Source organism: Taudactylus pleione, unplaced genomic scaffold (assembly GCF_031769625.1).
Source record: "Taudactylus pleione unplaced genomic scaffold, aTauple2 ptg000370l, whole genome shotgun sequence".
Taxonomy (NCBI): Eukaryota; Metazoa; Chordata; class Amphibia; order Anura; family Myobatrachidae; genus Taudactylus; species Taudactylus pleione.
In genome coordinates, this window is record NW_028284771.1 from 8,836,788 (window position 1) to 8,853,491 (window position 16,704).

The window sequence follows — 16,704 nt, forward strand, 5'->3', positions numbered from 1 at the left end:
AGCCAATAATAACTATTGTAGAACAGGTTTATTTATTTTCAGCGCTGTAACTTGTTTCCAAAGGAAAAAATGTAACAGATTTTGTTGTTACACAGTCCTATTTGCAGTAGTAGGTATTGTGGATCGCTCGGCACAGGAAAGGAAAGTCACGTGGAAGATCTTTCCAGTGTAATAAGCACACAACAAAACCAAAAGGAAACTATTTTGTTTTGTATATATGGCTCTAAAACTAGTTTCCTCTTGTTACTGGTATCTAAACATAAGTTATCGATATTACCAGTCCATTCGGCTTCTGCCTTCCAAACACATGTGCTGGTGTGCTGGCATGCTATACACTCAAATCCAGTGTTACCCGGCTCACACTGGATTTGAGTGTATAGCATGCCAGCACACCAGCACATGTGTTTGGAAGGCAGAAGCCGAAAATAGTGAGCTTGACTATTTTCCAAGGTGTCACTCAAAGTAACCCCCAAAAACACTGTTGGAAGTGATCAAAGGAAAAAGTGTGAGTCTTTGTGACTCCTTAAGTAACTGCATATCCAGTCTTTATGGGGCATATTCAATTGGGGCCGAGAATAGCAATAATCCTGCACCTGCGAGGTTTTTTCTGCAGGTGCAGGATTTTTGCTATTCAATTAGGTGCGCGTTTTTTCTTATTTTGAGCGCCGGGAGATTTTTTTTTGCACACCTCCAGAGAACGACCAATTTTTCCTAAAATTCACAATTTTAGGAAAAAAGGTTGGGAAATGCTCTGGGACCGCAGCGGCACCCCTCCTAATGACTAATTAAGCAATTGGAAGTTTCCAATTAGCTTAATTAGTCAGTAATACTCACCTTCCAAAGTGCTGTCTTCTGCATCCATTGTCGGGACCCGATCTCCTGCATGACCGGTGAGTATGTCAGTGTGTGTGTGTTTATGAGTGTGTGTGTGCATGAGTATGTGTGTGTGTCCCAGTGTGTGTGTCCCAGTGTGAGTATGCCCCCCGTAATGGGCGCTGGGAGAACTACATTTCCCAGCAGTCCTTGTGCCTCCCTGGAGCTTCCCAGAAGCCCCCAAGACTCCCAGCAGCCCCCTCCCCAGTGAAAAGATGGAGGGGAGGCTACCAGGAGCCACAGAGACCACCGGAGACCTCTGGTCTGATAAGTGTAATTTTTTTTCTTTCTTTTTTTTTTACGCGGCGCAGGGTTTTCAGAGTTGAAAACCCAGCAACCACTTTTTGTATAAATTGGATACCTTTTGTATCGGGAGCGTGCATACCTGCGGTAATCCAAAATTGGGCGCAAGGGGCGCAAGGTTTTTTCCTCGCAAAACCTCGTGCCCAATTGAATATGCCCCTATGAGTTGTAAGGGTGAAGAGTGAAAGGTGACAAGGACTGCAATGCATCTATTTGAATTGAGGTGGAATCCTTAGAACATATTATTTGTTAATTCTACTGAATGACAGACTGAAAATTGTTATGACAATATTGATGTTTTTTCTAGAACCTTGTGGGGGGAAGGGGAATATCATCAGCTATATTACCTCTCAGGAGAGCTCAGTTCATGGTATGTTTTCATTAAATGTTAGTGCTGAAAATACAACCCATAACAAATCATATAGTTGTCTGCCAATTAGTGAACTACTTAAATGAAAAGTCTGTTGGGACATTTAAACAGAATACTCCAATATGTGATGCTCATCTCAAACATCATGGTGAATGACCTGCTTGCATTTTTCTAATGACCCTGATTGATATATCACTAACCACTGAAAGTGTACTTACACCCAGAGGAGTCACACATTATTTGGCCTAATCCAGTCTTCATAAATATAGGCTATCAAATCACTAGGAACCATTGATATCACTGCACATGTGTCCGAGAATCGCTGCACATGCGTTTCCGATGTTCACTGCCAGAAGATGCAGATTGAAATTGCTTGAAGATCCATGAAATTTTGATGGCAGTCTCTGGGTGGTAATGGAAGGGGGGGTGGTTAAGAGTCGCGAGTGTCTCGGTGTTAGTGACTGCATCGAAAGATGCATTTGCACTGAGACCGGCAGCCATGGAACCTCAGACATTCTGCATCTGTCATAGGCAGCTGCAAAGTCTGATGGTCTGGCTGATGGTGAGCTAATAGTGCGTCTATGTATACACAATGGCAGATTCGATATAGGACGCCCATCAGCTGCAGCATTACCATAAAGACGCCGTAGCAGCTTCAACAAAACAGCAACTGCCTCCACCTCTGAATCACTTCCTTACTGTCACAGTGTAGTGGTCACTCTTTCCTAATAACTTGATAGGCTGCAGAGGCATCTTAGTTGCCTGCAACTGATAAATGCTTCCCCCATTTGCCAGGCATAATGAGGTGCTAGTGTCAGGACTTAGGATATGGTAAATATTGGGAAAAGTAGCCCACAAGTTACTATGGGCTAACACCATCTTTAGATGGCATTAGCTGCCTTGCCAAGCTTCGTATTATGGTGCTTGGTAAACCCGACTTGCATAGCAGCCACCATACAAATCTTTGGAGGCTGCTTTTGCAATTGAAAATGGAGGAACAGCGGCAGATTGCAGTCTCTAATTGTTACATGTAGGGGATACTTAGATTTCGTGGGAATCCCCCAAAAATGTCTGTTTCAGGAGAATTTCCCGCAAAATAGCTTTAAGAAATAGGTCCCATTGTCTGGCAGAAACTGGCAAAGTGCCTGATGAACCGATGTTCTTAGTTACAGAGGCAATAACTTATATTTGAACAGAGCTATAATGATATATTTTTTATTTACATTACTTCTAGTCTATGAAACATGTAGACGGGACTTATAGTTTTATTATGACTGACTACAAATGTGTGCTTCACTAATCGAAATTATATTAACTTTTAATGCATGGAGGCCGTAACGTGACATGTCTTGCCCACTTGCAAACCATTTAGTGAAAGAACATGTCAATTATTAGGGATATTCGCTTCGCCTATATAACTAATACATGAGTACTTAGCTTGAAGTGACGTGGTCTTAGGTTAAATTCTACAATCACACACCTAAACCAACAGAAACAAATGAAACCATCAGAGAGGAGATCGTGGAGGAGGAAGTAGCTAATCAGATAAATGTGAGGAAGGTTTGGAAAAGGATTGCTAAGGGGTAATAGGAGATATTACTGGTGTGTTCTTTAGGCTGTTCTTGTTTTCTTTCAGTAAAAGTTCTATCAGCTGGAAGAGCTGCTGTGTTCTTTGAAGCGAGCTCCTGTTTCTCTGAAATCAGATTCCATATTCCCAGCGCTCCACTCTGCTCTGCCAGCACAAACACACGTCAGCAGCTGCACAGCACTTTAAAGAGTTATCAAGAAGTTATCAAGCAATTACTTCTTCCATTTAAAACCCAAGCCTATGATTTTTACATCAGGTTAGTGGTAAGGAGAAGATGAGCCACATGTAAAAGTGAGTTATATTTACATATGGCAATCAATATAACTTCAGTTTTCGAGAGAACAAAGCAAGAACTTGCACCTGGTGAATATGTCATTTTACAGATGATTAATAAATCTAGTTCATGAGAAAAACAAATAATAGTTTTGTGATTTGTGCTTTTATACTGGTATATTTATGTTTTAGTTTAGAAACTTTCATGGCTGGTGCTTTCATATGTAAAACATAAGTATGGGCAGCACAGATGGTGTAATAGTTAGCGTTACTGCCTCACAGCACTGAGGTCGTCGCTTCGATTCCCACTAAGGCCCTAACTGTGTGGAGTTTGTATATTCTCCCTGTGCTTGCGTGGGTTTCCTTCGGGTACTCCGGTTTCCTCCCACACTCCAAAAATATACTGGTAGGTTAATTGGTTCCAAAAACATAAATTAACCCTAGTGTGTGTGTGTGTGTGTGCGTATGGTAGGGAATATAGAGTGTAAGCTCCACTGGGGCAGGGACTGATGTGAATGGACAAATATTCTCTGTAAAGCGCTGCGGAATATGTGTGCACTATATAAATAACTGGTAATAATAATAATAATAATAATAATAATAATAATAATAAGCCAATGCCTCAATGATAATACAAAGGTGAAGGAAAAGTTATGGCTATGAATTTTTGCATTAATACACAATTGATTTCAGTTCTAGTATGTTATGGTAGCCATAGCACCTAAAATGTATAGTATAACATATTCTGCATTTATTTTATATAGCGATAACACTTTTAGCTCCCTCTTCTCCCCATCCTCGCCTCTCCTGCTCATTCTGTGACCTTGATTTAGCCACCCACTTCACATCTAAAATCCATGAGTCAGGACATCACAGACCCTTGTCACCCCATTCTCTTCTTTCCCAGTCTGCCTCTAACCATCCTCCTCATCCATTTTACCAACTCTGACTTTATTCTCCTGAGTATCTGGAGAGGAAGTCATGGCCCAAACAAATCTCCCCTTTCCACCTCCCCCTTGACCTTTTCCCATCCTGACTCATCTGCTCCTTCTCTCCTGTTGCCTGTTCCTATCTTGCCCATCTCTTTAATGTCTCCCTTTCATCAGACACTGTTCATTTTGCATGCCCTTGTTTCCCCAATTCTTAAAAAACCTCACCCTTGATCCTACACTCTCGTATTACTGCCTCATCTCTCTCCTATACTTTGCCTCCAACTCCATCAGTGAATTGCCTACAACTGCCTTACTGAGTTTCTTTCCAGCCACTCCCTACTTGACCCATTCCAGGTTGGCTTTTGACATCTCTACTCCACAGAATCCACCCTTACTAAAGTCAGTGAAGACCTTGTTGCTGCCAAATCCAAGGACCACTGCTCTCTGCTCATTCTCCTTGACATCTCTATTGCTTTTCACACTGTGGACCACCCTCTCTTTCTGCAAATCCTTCACTCCCTCAAACTAAACATAGATCCCTCTCCTGGCTGTCCTCCTACCTCTCGGCCTATTATTTCTCTGTCTCCTCTCATGACTCCACTTCTTCCCCACTTCCTCTATCAGTAGGTGTCCCCCAAGGTTCTGTTCTTGGACCTCTATTATTCTCCCTTTATACTTCCTCTTTCAGTGAGCTCATCAGCTCTTTTGGCCTCCAATATCCTCTCTATGCTGATGACACTCAGATCTACCTCTCCTCCCTGATCTTTCCACCTCTCTTCTCATTCAGAACTCCAGCTATCTCTCTGCTGTTTCCTTCTGGATGTCCCACTGCTTTTTTTAAACTTAAAATTTCTAAGACTGAGCTGATAATCTTCCCACCCTCCTGAATAACCTTGCCTCCCACAATTTCATTATCTATTGACAGCACCACCATTTCCTCTAGCCCACAAATGTGCTGCTTTGGAGTTATTCTTGACACCTTTAAACCACACATTCAGTATCTCTCAGTCCTACCATTTCCATCTCAAAAATTTCTCCAGCATCAGACCTTTGCTCACCCTGAAGGCAACTAAGGCCCTCACCCACTCACTGGCATCTCCAGACTAGACGACTGTAACCTCCTCTTATCTGGCCTGCTTGTCTCCCACCTCTCTCCACTTCAATCTGTCCTCAATGCTACTGCCTGGCTCATCTTCCTATCCAAATGTACTACATCTGCCTCCCCTCTCCTACAAGCCCTACACTGGCACTGATTCCCCTTCAGCACCTACTTCAAACTTCTCACACTTACTTACAAAGCCTGCACCCAATCCTCTCCTATTTACATCTGTGAATGAATTAATCCTGCCTATCCTCCTAACTGATTACTCCTCCCACCGCCACCTTTAAGAATTTGCCTATACTGCTCCCTAGCTCTGGTAAAAAGGTAAAAAAGGGCAGACTAGATGGGCGAAGTGGATCTTATCTGCCGTCAAATTCTATGTTTCTAACTCTTTTCCTCTCTGAGTTTGACTCTCTACCTCTCTACAAAATGTCAAATGGGCTCTCAAGACCCACTTCTTTATCAAAGCCTTACAGCTCTCGCCCTAACCCATTGCTCCATGCTCCTTGCACACTGTCTCTCCACTCTATGTGACCCTTGTCTGTCTGCCCCATCCCTTTCTACTATAAGCTCCCATGAGCAGGGCCCTCTTCCCATGCATGTGCTTTTCCTTCCCTTATTGATACGATCATCTCCTCCCCACTTCCTACAATGGCACCAAACTCTTGGGTTCTGCCGCCCTGATGCTTATTTCCATATCTGTTCAGGAGTAATAGGTTGCGAGTGGTAAATTCGCACAGAACTCGCAAAAAAACCTATAATGGACTGATCTCAGGATGGCAAGTTTAATGTGTGACTTTACTGTAACTCAACACAGAAGATGGCCATTAACATTAATCCAACCTGTATGTAAACTATGCCTACCTCCATTTCACCTGTATGGGTGAGGTAATGGCAAATTTTCAGAACTTCTATGAGCTGTACATGTCTGAGCTCCTGACTATTGAGAAACAATGCAGGAGGAGAAGGCAGGAGCATCACCAGATCCAGCGGCCCATTAAGGTACGTGCCAGATGAACCTATAGATTCCCTCTCAGATCAGGATGTGGTGCAGTTTTTCAGGTTGAACCTCACAAACCTCGTCAACTTATATGAGCATGTGAGATTATTATTATCCTTTATTTATATGGTGCCACAAGTGTTCCGCAGCGCCTTACAAAGTACATAAACAAATAATTATACCAGAGACTAACAGTACAATACAATATAAGACAAGGACATGGATAATATAAAATGCTACATTAGTGACCATAATACATAGATATGCAAAAGAGCGCAAGCAACCAAGTGTTAGGTGCCCTAGTGGGGGGTAAGAAGTAGATGAAAGTAAAGTAAGGAGAAGCACAAGAGGGTAGAGGGCCCTGCTCATAAGAGCTTACATTCTAAAGGGGAGAGGCAGACAAACAGGTGTGACACAGATGGGGTAAACACAGAGGAAGGAGCATGTTGCAGCAAGTTAGGATTGGAGCTGGAAGTCTTTGATGAAGTAATGGGTCTTGAGAGCCTGTTTGAAGGATTGTGAAGAGGTGGAGAGTCTGATGGGGAGAGGGAGAGAGTTTCAAAGGTGGGGAGCGGCACGTGGAAATCTTGGAGGCGGGAGTGGCAGGAAGTAATCAGTTGGCATGAGAGATGGCATGTATTTCTTGAGCAAAGAGGGCAAACAGGAGAGTAAAGGGAGAAGAGGTCAGAGATGTAAGTGGGAGAGGAATGAGTGAAGGCTTTGCAAGCATGTGTGAGGACCTTGAATTGGGTTTTAAAAGGGAAGAGGGGCCAGTGGAGGGGTTGTAGGAGAGGGGAGGCAGATGCAGAGCATTTGGAGAGGAAGATGAGTCGAGCAGCAGCATTGAGGACAGACTGGAGAGGATGGGAGTTGGGGAGACCACCATAGAACCACGGTGAAAACCACCGTAGGACCATGGTGAAAATTGTGTCCAACGCTTATAACTCACCAACAAATGGTGAGTGTCTGTTATAAGAAACAATTTTTCTGACAGTATTGTACAATATTGTTTTTTTGTTATTGTTTTTCAAATATATCTGAATACAACGAGAACACAATCAAATTTGTTCTCAGAACAGATCTTAGATAGATGTTCATCACACCCCATTCAAGGTGAGTATACTATATTACTGTCAGGATGCAGCCTGGGATCGGCCGCTACTCACCCCTACGTCGTCGTCTTTGTGCACCAAGGCATGTGGATGGCAGGCCTAGGAGCTGTTGTGGCTGAGTATTCTCCCCGGGGTCTGCTAGAATCCTCATGTGCGCATCTTAGTTCCATTAGCGTGGACATGAGCGCCGCCATGTTGGTTCGAGTCATCTGACTGGTATCCTCCACTGGTAGCCTGCGGTCGGTAAGCTGCTTCATTCGGCCAATGACCAGCTACCTAAGGGTATTTAAGCTTAGTCTTTTGAACAGGAAGTTGTCTGTGCAACTTCACAACTTCACTTCTCCAGTGATCATTTGCTAAGACTGTGTCCTAGGCTCAAAACTATCCTCCAGTGTTCTCCATCAAGTCGCTAATCCTTCTGTTGTTTCTCAGTCAGCGCCTGGATTCCCAGTTACTCCGTTGTTCTGTGACTGGTTCACCGGAGCTATTTCTAAGGCTATTCAGCGTCTCATATCAACTGCTGACTACCATCGCTATTCAGGGTCACATATTAAGTGCTGACTACCATCGCTATTCAGCGTCACTTAGGTGCTGACTACCATCGCTATTCAGCGTCTCATATTAAGTGCTGACTACCATCGCTATTCAGCGTCACTTAGGTGCTGACTACCATCGCTATTCAGCATCACATATTAAGTGCTGACTACCATCGCTATTCAGCATCTAATATCAGGTGCTGATTACAATCGCTATTCAGCATCTCATACCAGTGCTGATTATCATCGCTATTCAGCGTCTCATACCAGTTCTGATTACCATCGCCATTCAGCATCTCATATCTAGTGCTTATATAGTCCTTCAATATCTATCTCTGTGTTTTCTCCAGGTACCTGCCCCAGGGGCAGCGATCTCTTCACTTGGTACAGCGAAACCCATATCCCGCTTGGAGGGAGTCACTGGTGAATACCATCAGGTGGACTAGACTCCGCGCCTTGGGTAGGTCTCACCAACACCTGGGAGAGACATATGAAAAGGACGTAAATATTGTCCTCCCATTTCTTGTCACCCACTGCCCTTAGCTCTCCGGTTTTAGTTCCTGCAGTTGCAGCCAATAAACTACCGGGCTTGACAATTATCCTGTAGGACCTTGTTATGAGTATACTGATTTGCACTATGGAGGTTTGTCATATGTGCTTTTCCCTATCAATCTACATAAACCTGGAGTGATTCAAAGACAATCAGATCCACATTGCATTTTTGCAATCACCGTAGGATCACAATGAAATTTGTGTCCAACACTTATTACTCACCAACAAATGGTGAGTGCATATCTGTCTCTTATAACAAACCATTTTTCTGACGGTATTATATGATATTTTTTGTTGTTGTTTTTTTCACATATATCTGAATACAACGAGAACATGATCAAATAAGTTCTCAGAAAAGATCTTGGATAGCGCTGGAACCATCCTGAATCTCCATAAATATAACACTGCTCACATTGCTACATGCAACATTATAGAGTGCACCTTTGGACTTTTGAAGAGCAGGTTCTGCTATTTGGATAGGCTGGGGGGAATTCCCCTGTGCCCCACTGAAAATTGGTGACATCATTACTGCCTAATGTATGCTACACAACAATGCTCTTGGACAAGATAGGTCTGATCTTGAGGACATGAGGGCAGATGTATTAAGCTCTAGAAAGTGATAAAGTGGAAAGTGATAAACGACCAACCACTCAGCTCCTGTCATGTTACAGGCTGTGTTTGAAAAATGACAGTTAGGAGCTGATTGGTTGGTCGTTGATCACTCTCCACTTTATCACTTTCCAGAGCTTAATACATCTGCCCCATAGAGGCATACAGTGAGGAGACTTCTGACCCATCACCATCTTAGAATGTTGTAAATACACAAGGAATGAATGAGGTTCGTGAAAGGATCATATGCTAGTACTTCACATGTGAGATTGTGATATTATAAATCTGTAACTGGTGATATGTTACCCAGGTATGGTTGTAATATGTATTTTTGTATTTGTTGTCATAACAGAGGGTACTTACATCTTCCCTTGTGATGTGTTGGCAAATATTTGTTACAAAAATGCATATGGTAAGGTTGATTAAATTGTACACTTGACAAAATAGGTATGTTTTTTTGGGGTGTAAAAGTACTGCGTTTCCATAAGATTATTTTCCCTGTGGACAATATGTCAAATACAACCCATGTTTTAGTAATCACTAATTTGTTGCAAATATATACATACGTGTTAGTTACTTTTGACAATGAAAACAGACAAAATTTACTTTAGCAAAGGAATTTACTAAACTGACAATTGTGATTATCAACATTTAACATTCACACAAAGAGAGAAATACATTTTTCTTAGGGCTGACTTGTATGTCTGTTCCTGGCTTGGCCAACCACCAAGTGTTCATACACTGGCCCTAGGAGGAGTGTTGGGAGCAGAGGTTGGTGGGGTGGTGGTTTGGCTGCTAGCTGTGGATGTAGAATGAGCAGCCAATGATTCTCCTATGGCCATATTTTGTCTTTGGAAGCCTAGTAGAGCCTCTGTTTGAGCTCTAATTTCTTGGGTCATGTCTGACTTATGGCAATCTAGATTAGCCGCCATTCTGGTTCGCGTATAGTTGAACATCAGTGGCAAAAGTCTCATACTCCAAGTGACTTCCTCACATATAAGACTATCTACAACTCTTATCGTACTGCCAAACAAACATATTTCCAATCTCTAATCTAGACTCAAGCTTCTAACCCCAAGCGACTTTTTAATACATTTAAACTGCTTCTTACCCCTCCATCACCCAAACCACCTGCTACTATCTGTGCACAAGATCTTGCTTCCTATTTCAGGGACAAGATTGATAAGATCTGAAATGAAATGGTAGGCTTTTCCTCAGCTAGTGATCTGCTCAATTCCCTACCTGAACCCTCTGGCACATTCTCTTTATTTGATCTCACAAACAAAGATGAAGTATCTACACTATTCTCATCCTCCTACTCTATTACCTCTCCTCTAGATCCTATACCTCACAAATCAGTAAAGCTCTGTCTCCTGTGCTTATCCCAACCCTAACTAAAATTTGTAATCTCTCTCTCTCTACTGGCAACTTTCCATCACTGTTCAAGCACGCAGTGATTACTCCCATACTGATAAAACAAAATTCTGACCCTAATACTTTCTCAAATTACCGTCCTATCTCCCAGCTCCCATGCCCCTCCAAGCTACTTGAGAGACTTGTCTACACCCGCCTCACAAACTTTCTTAACTCACACAACTTATTGGACCCACTTCAGTCCGGCTTTCATTCCCAACACTCCACAGAGACAGCACTGACTAAGGTAGTAAATGATCTTGTCACTGCCAAGGCTAAAGGCCATTACTCACTCCTAATTCTTCTAGATCTCTCTGCTGCTTTTGACACTGTTGACCACTCTCTTCTCATACAAACACTGCAATCCCTAGGTCTTAAGGACACAGCTCTTTCTTGGTTTACTTCCTACCTATCTGATCGCTCTTTTACTGTTCGTTTTTCTGATTCTGCCTCCTCTTCTCTACCTCTATCAGTTGGAGTACCGCAAGGCTCTGTCTTAGGTCCTCTGCTATTCTCAATCTATACCACCTCTCTTGGCAAACTAATCCTCTCTTTTGGATTTCAGTACCATCTGTATGCAGATGATACTCAAATCTACCTATCCTCTCCAGATTTATCTCCATCTGTATTGGTCCGTGTCACTGAATGTCTTTCTGCCATTTCATCTTGGATGTCATCTCACCACCTGAAACTTAATATTTCTAAAACAGAATTAATTATATTTCCACCAGCCAATAACAGTTACCAACCTGATCTCTCTATCACTGTTGATACCTCGACCATCCACCCAGCCCCACAAGCTCGCTGCCTTGCTGTCATCCTTGACTCTGAACTGTCCTTTATTCCCCACATTCAATCTGTCTCAAAATCATGTTACATACATTTAAAAAACATATTCAAAATTCGAATATATCTCACACAAGACACTACAAAAACTCTAATCCATGCACTTATTATTTCCCGCATTGACTACTACAATAGCCTCCTTACTGGTCTTCCCAAAAACAGGCAATCACCATTACAATCCATTATGAATGCAGCTGCAAGGCTTATCTTCCTTGCGAAACGTTCTTCTTCTGCTGCCCCACTCTGTCAGTCCCTCCATTGGTTGCCGGTTTTCTACCGTATTCAATACAAAATACTTTCACGTACACATAAGGCTATTAACCAAACCACACCAACATACATCTCTTCACTTATCTCAAAATATTTCCAAACCCGACCTCTCCGCTCAGCACAAGATCTGCCTCTCTCATCCCCATGCATTACTTGCTCCCATTCATGGTTACAGGACTTTCTTTGCGCTGCACCCACTCTATGGAATGAACTACCTCGCACAATAAGACTTTCCTCTAGTCTCCAATCCTTCAAGCGTTCCCTGAAAACTCACCTCTTCAGGCAAGCTTATCAGAATCCAGAACCTCCCACATAACCTTCATAGCTTCCATATCTAATTACATCCCCTTTTACAGTCCACACACAATCTCACACATCATCTTTCTCTCACATCCTCATGACATTTGGTCGACACTCCTGTGTGACTGGATCATGCAGCCAACCAAGAAACTGTGCATTCTGGCTGGACCAAAATGCAATATATAGCACCTATCCTTGTGTATCAATGCCTATTTCCCTATAGATTGTAAGCTTGCGAGCAGGGCCTTCCTACCTATATATCTGTCTGTCATTACCCAGTTTTGTTCTATTAATGCTTACAATTGTAAAGCGCAACGGAATATGCTGCGCTATATAAGAAACTGTTAATAAATAAATAAATAGTACTTTGTGCAACTCTATTAGTATGTGCAATTTTACATAATTGTGATGTAATGCTGCTTAGTTGTGTGGTTTGCACTTGCATGAATTTTATCTGCATCTTCCGGAAGGTATCCAAGGACTGTGACATCTCTTCCACAGTTGGGAAGGGTGGGTTTGTGGCATACTTACCTGCTTTCTATAAATCTTTTCTGGGAGCAACCTGGTCCAGAGGGCTGGGCCGGACTGTTGCCATAATTAGGCCTTGCCCCTTTCCTGCAAAAGTCTGCAATTCGTAGGCCCACGAGGATGAGTGGGCTAAATGATGCAAATCATCTTGTTTACCCCTGTCCCCTCACACAAATTCCCCATTAAATCTCCCAATCCTGCCCGCTTCACTAGGAAGTGGGCGGGATGCAGGAGATCTGTTTATACTTCCGTGGGTGCAGGGGGCTTCCCGGAACGTTGGGAGCCTCCTGTGACTTCCAGGTGTGTAGGTAAGTATGGTTTGTGGGTGTGGGCTGCGGCTGCTGGCATTGCTCTGTGTGCTCAATAGTGTCTTCTGCAGGTTCTGGTGTACGACCTCGGAGAGGATGGGCCTCCAATATCTTCAATCAGAATAGGTGATGCTGTTGATGAATTTGCTTGCGATGGTCCTGAAAAGAGGTAAGTACATGTCAATAATCAATGTATTTATTTTTTTGTGTTTAGGTCACTGCAAAATTTTTACATTGCAGAATGTCTGCTCTTAAAAATGTCACGCTGTAAATGTGTGAACTATTCCGTGACAATATTGCAGAATTGCACATGCTTGCTAAATCATGGGCTGATTTTTTTTTTTTTTATACACATTTTTTTCAGCATCATCGTCAGCAACTTTGGTGCGTCGTCTTTTGGAAGGTGCATTTTTCCGGTGTGCATCAACTAAGGAAGGAAAGGAAAAAAATACTTAAAATTACCTTTCTCTGTTTTAAGTAGAGACACCAAAATACACTTAATTTCCTTGAAAAAACAGGCAACCTTAATTGTTGATTACTTTGCCGTCACAAAAAACACAAAACTGCTGTGTTTGATCACACTCACCAGTGTGTTGCTCTGAGATTGTGCAATACAGTTACAGTCAAAGTTTATGAAGTTAATAACAAAAGAATACAATAGTATTCAATTAGTTAGTAAAGAACACATTGCTTTTCTGAGTTTGGTACATAAGGATCAGACTGTAGTCTCAGCAGAGGCATCACACTGGGTGGTGAAACCTTGTGCGGCACCTCCTGACACCCATCCAGGAGCTGCTGGGAAGCCCCCAGCCTCTCCAGCCACAGGGGTGTGTGTAATGGATGATGTCACCCAAATAGCAGAGAAGCATCACTAGGGGAGTGCGGGGGGTGGCACTCAAATAGAAGAGCAGCTCCATTATTTGAGTGTCACCCCCCGCACTCCCCCAGTGATGCCACTGCCCATTGATATTAATGGGGTCTGCGGACTGCAGCGCTAATTATCATTCTGCAGGAGATTTAGCACATAGCAACAATTCATAAATCATGCACAAACTGCAGTTTCTGCATAATTTTCTAACAACAATGCTTGATAAATGGGTCCCGTAAAGGCAAATTTGTTTCCTGGGTAAGGTATTTCAACACCTGAGGCAAAGATTCCAAATTTCTCTCTGGTACCACACACCCATGTAATAATCACATTATCCAGACTTGTTATGTCATTTCTAATAATATCTAATTCAGTTTGGCTCTCATTTTTCTGTGAAGGACAATTACAAAAAGTACATAGCCTTTAGCCTGGTACTCTGCACTCTAAAGCTGCGAGCTTCCGTAGTTTTGGAAAACATACACAATGTTTGCAATACATTTTTATGTATGTGCAAGTCTTATTATAAATATACTTAAAAGCAAGGGCAAAAACACAATATCCAAAAGTTACATAAGTGTACCTATACCATTAGCCAGGAGGTGGCGGTGTTTTTGCCCTTGTTTTTCTCTGATTATTTTAAGGTAAAACTTTGATATGATACATACAAGCATATTTATCAATTATAATAAGACCTGATAATTGTAATTTCTTTTGCCGTTATTTGCGGTAATATAAATATCAACATTTGCTTGAATGTGTCAAAAAACACATTCAGGGACGGGGCCTTCAAAAGGATCTCGTCCTTGGAAGTGTTAGAAGTGAAGTGGTTGTATTAGTGGTCACTTCACTCCAGGGGGATTTCTAGAGAGGAGGGGGCCCATGTGCAGTCTCCGTCCCCGGCCCCCTCCTCTCTGTCTGGCGGCCGGCAGCGCACTTATAGACTCTGGGCATTAGAGTGTGCCCAGAGAATATAGCGCATGCGCAGGTCACCGGGAAAATGGCCATGGTGGTCATTTTCCCTGTACTGCGCATATGCAAAACGATGGGAAAATGGCCACGGCGCAGATACCGGCGCTGACGTGGGACTCCGGAGAGGTAAGTATAATATGGGTGCATGGTGTGCGGTGCGGGCCCCCCCTGGACCCAGGGGGCCCGTGTGCCCCACACACCCTGCACCCATTATAAATACGCCCCTGCTTCACTCCTCTATTAGGACCCCCGCATTGCTACTGCACATGCGTGGTCTGCTAGCCAAGTATGTAAGGTGCCCATTGTGCGGGTACATTTTGTGGAATGTAGTCTATAGGCTACAGCAGTTAATGCCATCTTCAGGTCATGTTAGCTGAGGCCAATGCAAAGCATTCCGGAGCTGGTACAATGTGACAGCTTTGCAGCCCCATAGAAATGTGAAGGGGCTGTGGCCACTGTTAGAAATGGAGGCACCGCAGCAGATATCTCTGATAACCCTCCTTCATACTGTAAATTGGGGTGATACTTAATGTTTGCAGGTATTCCCTGAAAATGGGCATGATAAATAGGATCTCTAGTGCACACAGCATATAACCCATAGGGAATGATGGCAGACTGAACACTACAAAAACACACTTATTATAATGCTGCTCAAGACAGAAACTGACTGTGCTCATTGGTGTGTTTCCCAGCAGTGTTATACCAAGGGCAGTTTGTTCAGATCCTGATGTGTCCAATATTTTTATTAAATTCAAATCAGTATATAGTGGTCTATGTACTAAGGGTCTGATTCACGTATGGATGACTATTCTGCTTATACGCACGCAACACAGTTGCTAATATCAGCAGTGATATGTAAATGCTTGCATTTGCATTGCGATAGCAGCCTGACATAAAGACGCCCACTTCCCCTTACTCACATCCGTATACTTTAACAACATAAACAATCGGTAACATTGAGTACTATTGGACCCATACGCACAGTGAAGGCAGGTCAGACCTCACTCAGGAATTGCTAACTTCTGAGCACGCTGTGAGGCCTCAGGAGATGTCTGGTATTGCAGTGGCTAATTTATGCACACCCATGCAATGGCGTTGAAACGCACTGGCACACCTGCGTTCGCCCGACCACCCCCCTGTCACCACCCACAAAGGGCACTTCCTATCAGTCACTCTGCAATGGATGTGCATAGCCTCTGTGATCGCAGTCCTGATCGCAGCGCCTGGTTCGCCAAGCGCACTGCGATGCATACGCATGTTCAGTGTGAATTAATTGGCCGATTGCGCGCTTATAAGCAACTGCGTTCCTTGCTGAATCAGGCCTTAGTTGGAGTGAGATAAAGTACCAGCCAATCAGTTCCTTACTGTCAATTTAGAGGCTTTGTTTGAAAAATTAGAACTGATTGGCTGGTACTTTATCTTTATCACCATCCACTTTCAAAGCAGCACATAGACCCCTTAATTCTGTCACACTTTGGTGTATTAACGGGTATGCAGTTGTGATGCTGACGGTCTAAATGCCGACCGTTGGCATCCCGACTGTCTAATATCGGCAAGGGTCTAATGACAGGTGTCGAAATCCCAATATCTGTCATTTTACCTACACCGGGAGTCTGACGCCCGGCATCCCGAACGAAGGTAAGCCAGGCGCCGAGCACGGACAGCCACGGGGGGGACTTAGGGTTAGGCAGCCCCCTGGGAGGGTTAGGGTTAGGCACCCCCAGGGAGACTTAGGTTTAGGCAGCAGGGAAGGGGGGGTTAGGTTTAGGCACTTAGAGGGGGGTTAGGGTTAGTGTTAGGCACCCCTCAGAGAGGGTTAGAGTTAGGGGGGGTTAGGTTAGCGGTACTTACCTTTTACAGCAGTCGGGATCTTCGCCCCTGCCGGGCTTCCGCTGTCGGGATTTGAACCGTGCGGTCGGTGGTAAATCATACCGATCCCGTTTTTAACAGGC

The 16,704-nt window shown here is 43.4% G+C and overlaps 1 long non-coding RNA gene across 2 annotated transcripts in view; it reads left to right on the forward strand.

Annotated features, from left to right (window-relative positions):
- LOC148508374 (uncharacterized) overlaps positions 1–16,704 on the forward strand; it is a 135,452-nt gene that overhangs the window by 86,939 nt on the left and 31,809 nt on the right. The window contains exon 5 of one of the 2 annotated variants that reach the window (XR_015869593.1): positions 3,183–3,459. The exons of the other annotated variant lie outside the window; for it this stretch is intronic. This is a non-coding gene — a long non-coding RNA (uncharacterized LOC148508374). Of the gene's footprint in view, positions 1–3,182; positions 3,460–16,704 lie in introns of those variants that run through there. 2 annotated transcript variants of the gene reach the window in all.